Here is a 10,867-nt window from a genome sequence, read left to right on the forward strand (position 1 = left end):
TCGACCTGTTGACTGTCAACCTAAGTACTGTCAGCCTACTGTCTGGATACTATCTAGGATAATTATAAGGAAAATGAATAAGGCTCGAGCGCCTTAGCTAACAAGCCTCTGGCGAAACGTGCGTCTACCTGCTTAGGGGTTTTGTCTAGTGGTGACAGACTCCTACTACCATGGTCTGGGGGTCTCCTAACTCATCTACTTTACACTTTTGGCACACATGGGAAAATGATCTCCCTATTTTAATTTATGTATAAAAGGTTAAGTTTTATATCCGTTTTCATTCTTGTTATCTGAGACACGGATTGTACCATATATAGTTTATTCTGTCATGAGTGCCCTGCATATACCAGTCCCCTTTTCTCGTCAGTCTGCTGTTTTGTTTACATTAGCTCGGTATACACAAAGGCAATGGGGGTCATTCCGAGTTGATCGCTAGCTGCATTCGTTCGCTGTGCAGCGATGAGGCAAAAAAACTGCACTTCTGCGCATGCGTATGCGGCACAATGCGCACACGCGAAGTACTATTACAACGAATGATGTAGTTTCACACAGAGTCTAGCAAAGCTTTTCAGTTGCACTGCTGGCCGCAGAGTGATTGACAGGAAGAGGGCGTTACTGGAAATGGTGGGAAGGGGATGGAGCCTGGTAGGGAAGAGGTGTGGTCTTACTGCGACCCCTGTTTACTTTACTGTCTGGAGGTGCCCAGCACTCGCTAAGATGCTGGGCAGCCCCCAGGCTCTCCCTACTCTGAGAATAGATGACAATGCCCTGCCCTCACCCACCCCAGTTTTGGAACAGCGGTACATTCCAAAACAAAAAAAACAGGACTAGTGGGAAAGTTTGGAGGTATGCCTTACTGTGTCTCAATAAAGTTTTTTTAATTTTATTATGAAGTTAAGATGGGGCACTAACAGGACCAGTTTAATAATGGGGAGGATGGAACTACCACGCTGGACCTCCACATAAAAATATAAAATAGGCCCATCATTATGAGAGCATGATGATGACCAGTCACCACTAATTCATTGAAATTCTATTTATATTTTCCTCACCAATTTTTTTAAACTATTTTTACTTATTTAGGGAAGCTGTTATTGTAGGGGGTGTGCACACCTACTTGGCACTGGCCACCCCTACACTGAACTGCTCACAGTAATTTGACCCAATGGGGGTGAAGTAAAGGTTTCGGTCCCTGGCATAGGATAACACCATCACTTGATGAATTGCCTAAATTTCCTTAGAGATCTCTCCTGGGGGGTAAATTTACTAAGATGTGAGTTTTATTTAAGATGAGATGTTGCCAATAGCAACCAATCAGATTCTACTTCTCCTTCATCTGGCACCTTCTAGAAAATATTAATAATACCTAAAATCTGATTGGTTGCTATGGGCAACATCCCGAACTCCCATCTTAATAAATTTACCCCCTGGTTCCAATTTCTCTGATGCTAACTTATTGATAAATTGCGAAAAGTTCCTTTTCATTGGTGAAAACAACATCTTTTCTCATCTTAATACATAGACCCTTAAAACTCAATATATTTGAAAGTTATGCAAAAGTGACTGAATTGAAAGAAAAATGTTACATTTGAGTAATTTTAAACTTATTATTCACTTTTTTATTTGAATTTAGTCACTTTCACATGCACTTTATGTTGAAAGTGGGGTGTGCTACTGCGCATTCCCTGTTCCAAATTTACCACCGTGGCTACTACTGCGCATGTGCGGAGATATCTTGAGACTTTGATAGAGTGCCACAGTGGGGGACAGTAGTCTCCCACCTAGCTCCAGTGAGACCTGTAATTACCTGCGAGGTATCCGCTGTTCCAGCATTCTGCACTGCTACCTCACTGACTCGTGAGCTGCATGACACCCTTCTTCGCTCCATCTACCAGTGTGTATAACAGTGAGTATGGCTGTACCTGCTTTATGTTCAATAAAACCACTCCTCTGGTTAAGTAACTGGGCTGTTTTTAGTTGTAAGACATCAGTTGGTGTGTACAGGAGCTCTACTACATCCTCAAGTCCAGTGGCAAACGTAGGATTTCTAGAGGGGGGTTTCCAAATGCAGTCCACAGTCTCCGCGCTCTGCGGAACGTTGGAGCAAGTGCAGGAGTCTGGGAGAGCAGTAGAAGAACCTAGTGACAATTCTGGACATTAATGTAAACATTGGTCTTTTATACACTGGATACTGTATGGAAAACAGTATTAACATTTAACACTATAGATGTTCTCTAATATAGGCTGTATCAAACATTTAAATAAGTGGTTTGGAAAAGGTTAAACATTCCATAATGAATAAATACTCAAACATAATAGAACCAGTACTGCACATGTTAATCTCACATTCTCCCCCTTCATGGTAAGGCTCCTGTCTCTTCTTCCTGGTAGTTACTCTCTGGTCCAGAGCACTGATTGAGGACTCACATTCACACACACAGCATACTTGGTAGAAGAAGCTGCTACCACTGGGCATGTGCAGCAGCTCTGCTCTGTCCCTTAAACTGCATGATGTGGCCGCAGCTGTCGTAATTGTACTATATACCATCACTATCATTGTCATCATTCGAGCCACTTGCCAAGAGGAGGGGGGTTTCCAGGCAACCAGAACCCCCCCCCCCCCCGCGTTTGCCTATGAAGTCTGCACACATACTGTATTTCCAACACTTTATATTGTATATACTGTTTTAAATATTTTGCTGAATCGACATGTTAGAAGGTCAACTCATGGAATTTTTAGTATATACTTAATAATAGTTAATCTTATGTAAAGTTGAATAGGACATACTGTATGTGATAATAGCTTGAAGATACCAGACAATACTGAATTTTGATGATCATCCCAGCATGCCTTCTATGGAAACATTCTTCTTGTTTTTGGTACAGTATATTTGTAAACTTCAGTCATATTCAACCTTTCCATTCTCTGCTGAGGGCTCATATTATTTGGTAACAGAAGAACAGAACAATCGTAATCCCTAATACATGGTCAGAGATTCAACCTCAAATCTTCTGTTGTTGTTTTGTGTTGCTTATAATAATAGTCTCAACATTACGCCAGATTACATTTCTTAGTGTACAGTAAATGAATGTACCTATGACATAAGAAGAGGAAACTAGTTCATCTCCTGATGGACAGCTCATTTGGATATAGCTAAAATAAAATGTAGACATAACTGAGTTACTGGCTGTTATCTCATTGTTTTGGCACATTCCCCACTATGATTACTAGGGTTATTGTAATCCCATAGTAACATGCTGGCATCTCCACAGACACAAACATTGGACGTTATTTCATTAGGTTCCGACTGAAATTTTCACAATAAGTTTGTCTATGTCGTAATCATGGTCGTAATGTATTGAAAATAAGTACTCTATCTATCCAGCTAGAAAGTGCTCCTTGGCAAAACCATAATGCGCTGTGCAGGGGACAGATATTAAATGTGCAGACAGAGTTAGAGCTGAGAGAGATCACATCTCTGCGCAACTCCTAGGAGTCACCCTATACATCTATGGATGTACCACCTGTCTGTGTGCCACACGGAAAAGCCTGTTTAACAAATAGCATGCGTACTGCCCCAATACTTGTTCTGCTGTCACCATCTCAGGATGTTGATAACAGAAGAAAATAATAGAAAATTTAATTATAATAATTTTGCCATTACCACTGCCGCCACTGCAGTCAACTGCCTTTACTGTACAATGTTTTTTTATTAAGTGTGTACTGGCGCACGTGACTTCATGATGTCACGCCGCTGAAAGAGAGAGGAGTGGCAAGTGGGGACAGAGCAGCCAGAAAAAGGTAATTGGTGTGTCATGCGGGGCTGGCATGGGCAGAAGAGGAGAGGCAAAGTAGGGATGGAGAGATAGAAGGGGGAACTGTCTGGGGCTGTACAGACACCGCTGGGCTGGAGAGACAGAAGGGGGGCTGACTTGTGAGGCAAAAGGGGCAGCTGATGAGACAGAAACAGAATGGGGTACTGGATGTTGAAACAGAAAGGGGACCAGCTGGAGAATCAGAAGGGGTACAGGCTGGAGCTGGAAAGACACCGGGGGACTGGCAAATTGCTAACTCCTTTGGCCGCCAGATGTGCTACTGCATATGCACCACTGGGGGAGGGAGATGGGGGGCACCACAATTTATTTGGCTCTGGAGGGATATCACAGCACACTGCCCCAGCCTGTGCTCAGATACATTAAACTGACACAGGTGGCCGGTCATGACGTGGGTATTGCTCAAGCTGCCACCACACAGAGTACTGAATAGCACTATTGCAATCGCCAGACACTAAAATCACACTTTCAAAATTCACAGTCTTAGAGCACAGAGATAACGCTTACAATTTTTAAAGATTTATTGAGAAAATATCTCTAGGGATAAGTTGCAAAGAAAAGCAAAGGTAAATAAGCAAGACATACAATTATGATATGCACACATTGATTTGAAGTAAAAAGGAATACAAGTCAGAAAAACCTAAATAATCTTACTGTGAGGTTTTAAGGTAATTCTGAGTGGGGGAGACCATAGGAACAGAAAATGGGGCTCACTTCTAGCACAAAGCTACTCCTTTGGAGAATGACAACCAGCAGTTTGTGTTTCTGATCCTTATAGTTCAACAAACACTTCTTGCTTCCAGCCTCCAGGCTGAAAAAAAGACTGTTCCTTTGTTTTCACAAAAGTCTGTATATATGTAAATTAGGCTTGCCTCTCAGGGACACTAAACTTGTATATCTTTTGGTAGGATTTTTGATCCCCCAATATGGATAGGTTTAATGGCAGGAAGGCTGAAACTCTACTAGCCTGTTTGTCTGTGTCCACAGCCAGAGCAGAGGTTCCCCTACTGTGAAAGACAAACACTGTCCCAGGAAGTTTAATCTTCAAAAGATTCTAGTTCACACCTTGTCAAGGCTTACACAATGCCGTCATAGGGGTAAATGTAAGAACAGTCGATATGGGAAGCGCACATTATGTGCACTATACCGCTTCCCCCCATGTATGACAGCTGCGGTGTGTGCCCAGTGACAGGGGAACTATGCACCCCTGTCATTATCGCCACTGCTATCTTAAAGATAGCACACCGATATGTGATGGCAATGTAAGACTGGTCAGCAGCGCTGACTGTTTCGACACCTGCAACTATCAATTACAACAGCTACAGGCAGAGGCGTAGCTATGCCAATCTGGGCCCAATAGCATAATTCTATGCGGCCGCTGCTGCTACCTCTGCCCACCACCACGTGCCCCTTTTCCCCCTGGTGGATTACTCAAAGATGCCCTTCCCCACAGCACTTACCATTGGGGCACCATTTGTTTTTAAACTTGTCATTGCCACCTCATCCGCTCTTCCGGCCACCCGGCTCCATCTCGTGTCTCTTCACAGATGCTGGGAGGGGCCGTGGCCATGGTCCAGGCCCCAGGGATGTCCCTGCAGACTCAGCCATTCCTCCTCCCAGCATTAGTTAGTACTCAGGAGAGGTGGAGCTGGCGGCCGGGTGAGCAGGTGTGGCTGCAGTGCAGCAGCACACTTCAAGGTGAAAGCTGCCAGCGCCGGGGCTCACTCAGCATCGAGGTGCAGGGGTAGGCTCAGGACCCAGAGACAACTCGGGCCCCATAGCAGCCACATGCCCTGCATCTATGGTAGCTATGCCCTTGGCCGCAGGTGTCATTGCCATATCTCCACAGCATGGACAGATCTTGTGAGACTTGCCAGATCTCATGCATGCCCAGTGAGTCGGCCAGGGGTGAGACACACAGCACTAAGCTGATGCGCTGTAGCCGCTGACAGGGATCGTCAGAGGGGGGAGTTTTCACTCCCCCTTTACAGCATCTGAGATGATCATACATCTTTGCGGTACTGCTTCCCACTTCGCCTTGGTAAAGAGGCGAAGCAGGTAGAGTGATACTGGAATGATATGTGCCAGTATCATACATCTACCCCATAGTTTTGAAACTAGCAAAACAAATGTGACACTCTGACATGGATATCCTATTAAATTGGATTTATGGGGATATATGTGGCTATATAGGTACCATCACCCATATACTGGAGACAACCTGGGTGAGACACCTAAACTTTCCCTAAAAGGAACCCTCGCTTCTCACTAGCCGGCACAGTGCAGCTGAAAGGGTTAACAGCTTCCCCTTGGTTAGGTTGCTAGGCAACGCCAGCAACCAATGGACAGCAACTTGTGGAGCACTAGGACCCAGGTGTAGACCAGCAGAGTATGGGGAATCAAAGCCACTGATTGACTGCCGCTGGGCGGTAAGAGGTGGAGGCGGAGTTACCACCCTGTGTGGAGAGTCTCCTGAGGTGACAGGGAGAACGCGCGCAGTGTGTGTCCCAGATGAGAGCCTGGGAGGAGGCACGGCTAACGAGCTCTGAAAGCGGCACAGTGTGTAATGCCGCACTGAGGACTTAGCGAGAGGTCCTGGAGATGCTGACGAGAGTAAACAGGAGGACTGTAGCAGTCAGCGCTGAGGGAGTGTGGAAAGGTAGCTGAACAGCATACGACATGTGAGTAAAAGCCTGATAGAGACTTGTGCCAGAGAAAGAAGGAGTATCCTCAGATTTCCCTTTCAGATAGTCTCAGCGGTCATTAGCCTGTCAGCCCAGTAGCAGGCATCAGTAAACAGAGGTAGGCAGAGCCATAACTAGCCCTAGTCTGATGATGCCAGTGACTGTTACTCTGTTTTGACCCCTGCCGCTTAGTGTAAATCTTCAGAAGGGGAACAGACAACTTCCTTTTTGTTTACTCCATGCCAGGGATGAGCACAGTGTTATAGTGTAAAGACTGCAGTGAAGAGCCCACAACTCCAGTTAGCCAAGAAGCCATACTGCTTTCACACTGCTTTTTGTGATACTTGAGAGACTCAGGCACCTTGTTAATCGCTGTAGTGTAGGACACAGGGGGAGAAAGTGAGGTAGTAGGAAGAGACACTAGCATATTGTCTTCAGGACAGCAGCCGTATTACTCTACATCTGTGAGTGACAGAAAGCTGTGTGTGTAGAGAATTACAGCCAGACTAATAAGGATAGTACCAGGGGGAAACTACTTTCCTCATCAACACAGGGACTGGGTTGTAATGCTTTTATCCACCTGCCATGTTTAACCTGTCTCTGCATGCTTGCTTATTTGCCAGAAAGACTGAACTGCACCATTTATCACTCTTGTTGTGGATATACACCCCACATCTGTTTGCCTAACTGCATGATTCATTGCTCTGCTATACCTGCAATATAATCTCCACTACTTGCTTGCCTTATCCGTTAGGACTGCAGCTTTTGCTATGACTTACTACCTTGGCTTGCTTTACAACTAAAGGGACAACCAAATCCTGCACTAAGTGTGGACAGTGTACTGACTTGTATGTAATCAGCCACCAGTTCAGGAACTGAGCTTTAGAGAGGAGTAGACTGCTTACCTAGGGGACACTGAAGGTTAATGCTAAGAGCCACTGTTACAGTTTAGAATGAATTCTATATCGGTATACTGAGAGCAACTTACCTGTGGTGTAGACTGAATACCGTGCCATTTTACTTGTAAATATTTGTATATTTATGTTATGCATAATTGCCCATTGTCATGTGATGCTTGTTCTACCCAGTGAATGTTCTTTTGAGTAGGTATTTTGTATTTCCATTTATTCTTGCCATTTCATTACATTGAGTTTTCAGCGGTGACCCATAACTTGCCTGCTAAATAAAACTTTCTGTCACCATCCTAACGTGTGGTGACTATTGTGTTGGGTCCTCTGGTGTTGGGGTTTCTCGCCTTTCTGCCTAGGGTTCTGAGAGTGAGATCCGGTTGAAGAGGTGATTCCGGGCGTAGAACCCAGGTACGTCCACCGACACCTGCACTGACATTCCCACCTATACTTACCTGTTGCACAAACATTCATGAAATACACATTTTGGGAGAACTATAATTATTCACATCATGGCCACAGCGGGTTATCACTCATAGGGCCTAATTCAGACCTGATTGCAGCAGCAAATTTGTTAGCTAATGGGCAAAACCATGTGCACTGCAGCGGAGGCAGATATAACATGTGCAGAGAGAGTTAGATTTGGGTGGGGTGTGTTCAAACTGAAATCTAAATTACAGTGTAAAAAATAAAGCAGCCAGTATTTACCCTGCACAGAAACAAAATAACCCACCCAAATCTAACTCTTTCTGCACATGTTATATCTGCCCCCCCTGCGGTGCGCATAGTTTTACCCATTAGTTAACAAATTTGCTGCTGCGATCAGGTCTGAATTATAGGCCCTACACACATGCCGATATCACTGCACGATATGAACGATCTCATTCATTAATGAACGAGATAACGTTCATATCGTGCAGTGTGGAGTCACCAGCGATAAACGATGCGCGGCCCCGCGCTCGTTCATCGCTGGTGACATGTCGGCTGTGCATGCAGGCCAATATGGACGAGATCGTCCATATTTGCCTGCACGTCTATGGAGCCGGGTGAAGGGGGGAGTGAAGAAACTTCACTCCCCCCGTCACTGCCCCCCCGCCGCCTAATGTGTAGGGCGCTTTAGGCTCCTAGTACCGTGAGCACAAATTTTTCCCCATGGCACACAATTGCATACAGTCATGACACACAACTTTGAGGAATCACTGTAACCCATGGCAATGCTACGTGGGGCCCTGCTTTTTTGTCAGTCTTAGGTGCCACAATTTCTGATGGCAGCCCTGCATTGTGCATGCATGGACAGGATATTTAGTTCCCAATAGTATAGATGTGTAAAATAATATTTTACCATATATTGTTTTAAATCCATTTTTTGACACGGAAGCATATCTATGCTATAAGTACGTTTAGTGTATGACATTAACCAGTAATTCTGTACATGCAGTTAGACAAGCAATCTGCTTTTATTGTTTTTTATTATGTGTGGAACTAACAAAGTAAACAATCACAACCACAAAATAAATGTCCAACGCGAAAGTCTTGTCACGTGTTAATAAAAAGTATTGTAATAGAAGTGCACTAGGACAAATTACTGCTGAATACCAAAAGTAAGAAAATAAATACCCACAAGGTGCACTCTATCGCTACAGGTTGAGTCTCCCACATCCAAAGTGCTTGGGACATTGGCACATTGGCGTTTCTATAATGGGTGCAATGTGTGCGGTTCACATGGTCCATATTTTAATACTTACCTTTCCGGAGTCCCACATCGGACGCTGCATCTGATGTAAAAATCATACCCAAAATGCCCGCCGTGCACTCGCAGTAGTTAAATTGGTCTCTGGGCGCCATGTTTCCAGAGATCTGCGCATGCGCAGTAGACTCTGTCACAATGCCAGAGACTGCTGCAATGTACAGAGGACGGGGCCCATCGGGAGTCTGCACAGGGGCCCCTTCCTCTGTTAAAACGCCCCTGGCTTGGGACTAGAAGTATTTTGGATGGGTGTGGTATGGAAGGTAGATAGTAACTAGGTCGACAGTGTCTAGGTTGACCACTATTGGTCGACAGTAACTAGGTCGAAAGGGTTTCTAGGTCGACAGGTCAAAAGGTCAACATGAGTTTTTAAAAAAAAAAATTTTTGTGTCCTTTTGCTTTGTACAGTGACTGGGAACACCAATTAGTGCACCGTGTCCCGGATCCCATTTTGGATATCAGATTTTTCTGTATTTTAGAATATTTGCATACCATAATGATATATCATGGGGCTGGGATCCAAGGCTAAGCACAGAATGCATTTATGTTTCATACAGTATACACCTTATACACACAGCCTGAAGGTAATTTTATACAATATCTGTAATAATTTTATGCATGAAACAAAGTTTGTGTACATTGATCCATCAGAAAACAAAGGCGTCACTATCTCAGTCGCACTCAAAAATGTCCATATTTCGTAATATTCTGTGATTGAGAACAGAGCCTGCACTATTATAAATGATAATAAATGTATTGATATTACAAAATACAAATCAAAACACAATGTAATCATTTACCACTTTTGTGTTTTGTACTAGCATTTATTTACACTGCTAAAGGCATGCAGAGGGGTATGGAATTGCACTTATTGGTATCAGTGATCCAATACCCACGAGCGCTATCACTTGCAGCAAAGTCAGACTGCAAGTGCGAGCAGGACAGTGTAGAAGGCTGTTAGTGGCCATAAGCAATGTACTGTCTGTATTGAAAGCACTTAAATGTGATATGTGGTAGATTTATGCAACAAAAACTACAGAAATGCACGGTCTCAGATAATTCTTCCAAAGAACAGAGGTGGCTTAGCTCTTCCAGACCTGCTCAAATACCAAGAAGCTTGCTACCGGCTCAACTTCGGGAGGTTCTGAAGGCCTATCACTAAATGTTGGGTGCCCCTCAAATCATTTAGTTGCTCAGGACACCCTTCAATTTACCTTTTGTGAAGACCTCAACATACTGTTCCATGTTCCTTCTCCCCTCCACCCATAAAAGCCTCTACCCACGTTTGAGACAGACCGTTCAGGAATTTTCTCTCCCAGCCCCTCTTTTTTTTCGGGCTACTGCTAAATTAATCCCTAATCTCAACATTGCACTTTGGCACTCTGAAGGTATTAGGTCTCTATGGGATCTCATGGACGGCGGTATTTTACGCCCATTCTCTAGTTTACTATTATTCTCTCCCTCCAATATTTCCATGTCCACCACCACTGTTATTGGAGTGTAACACATTCCTCAGGGCCCTTGCGTTTACTCCCCGGCGATCTATTGTCTTGACTCACATCTAGTGGGGGTAGGCTTAATATTTCCTGTCGGTATAAATTTCTCTTGGCATTATATCCATCCGTTAAATCGTCTGCCCATTCCCTCTGGGAGCTTGACTTGGGCAACTCCATCTCCGATGTTCAATGGGAAAC

This window comes from Pseudophryne corroboree, chromosome 12 (assembly GCF_028390025.1).
Source record: "Pseudophryne corroboree isolate aPseCor3 chromosome 12, aPseCor3.hap2, whole genome shotgun sequence".
In the NCBI taxonomy this organism is placed as follows: domain Eukaryota; kingdom Metazoa; phylum Chordata; class Amphibia; order Anura; family Myobatrachidae; genus Pseudophryne; species Pseudophryne corroboree.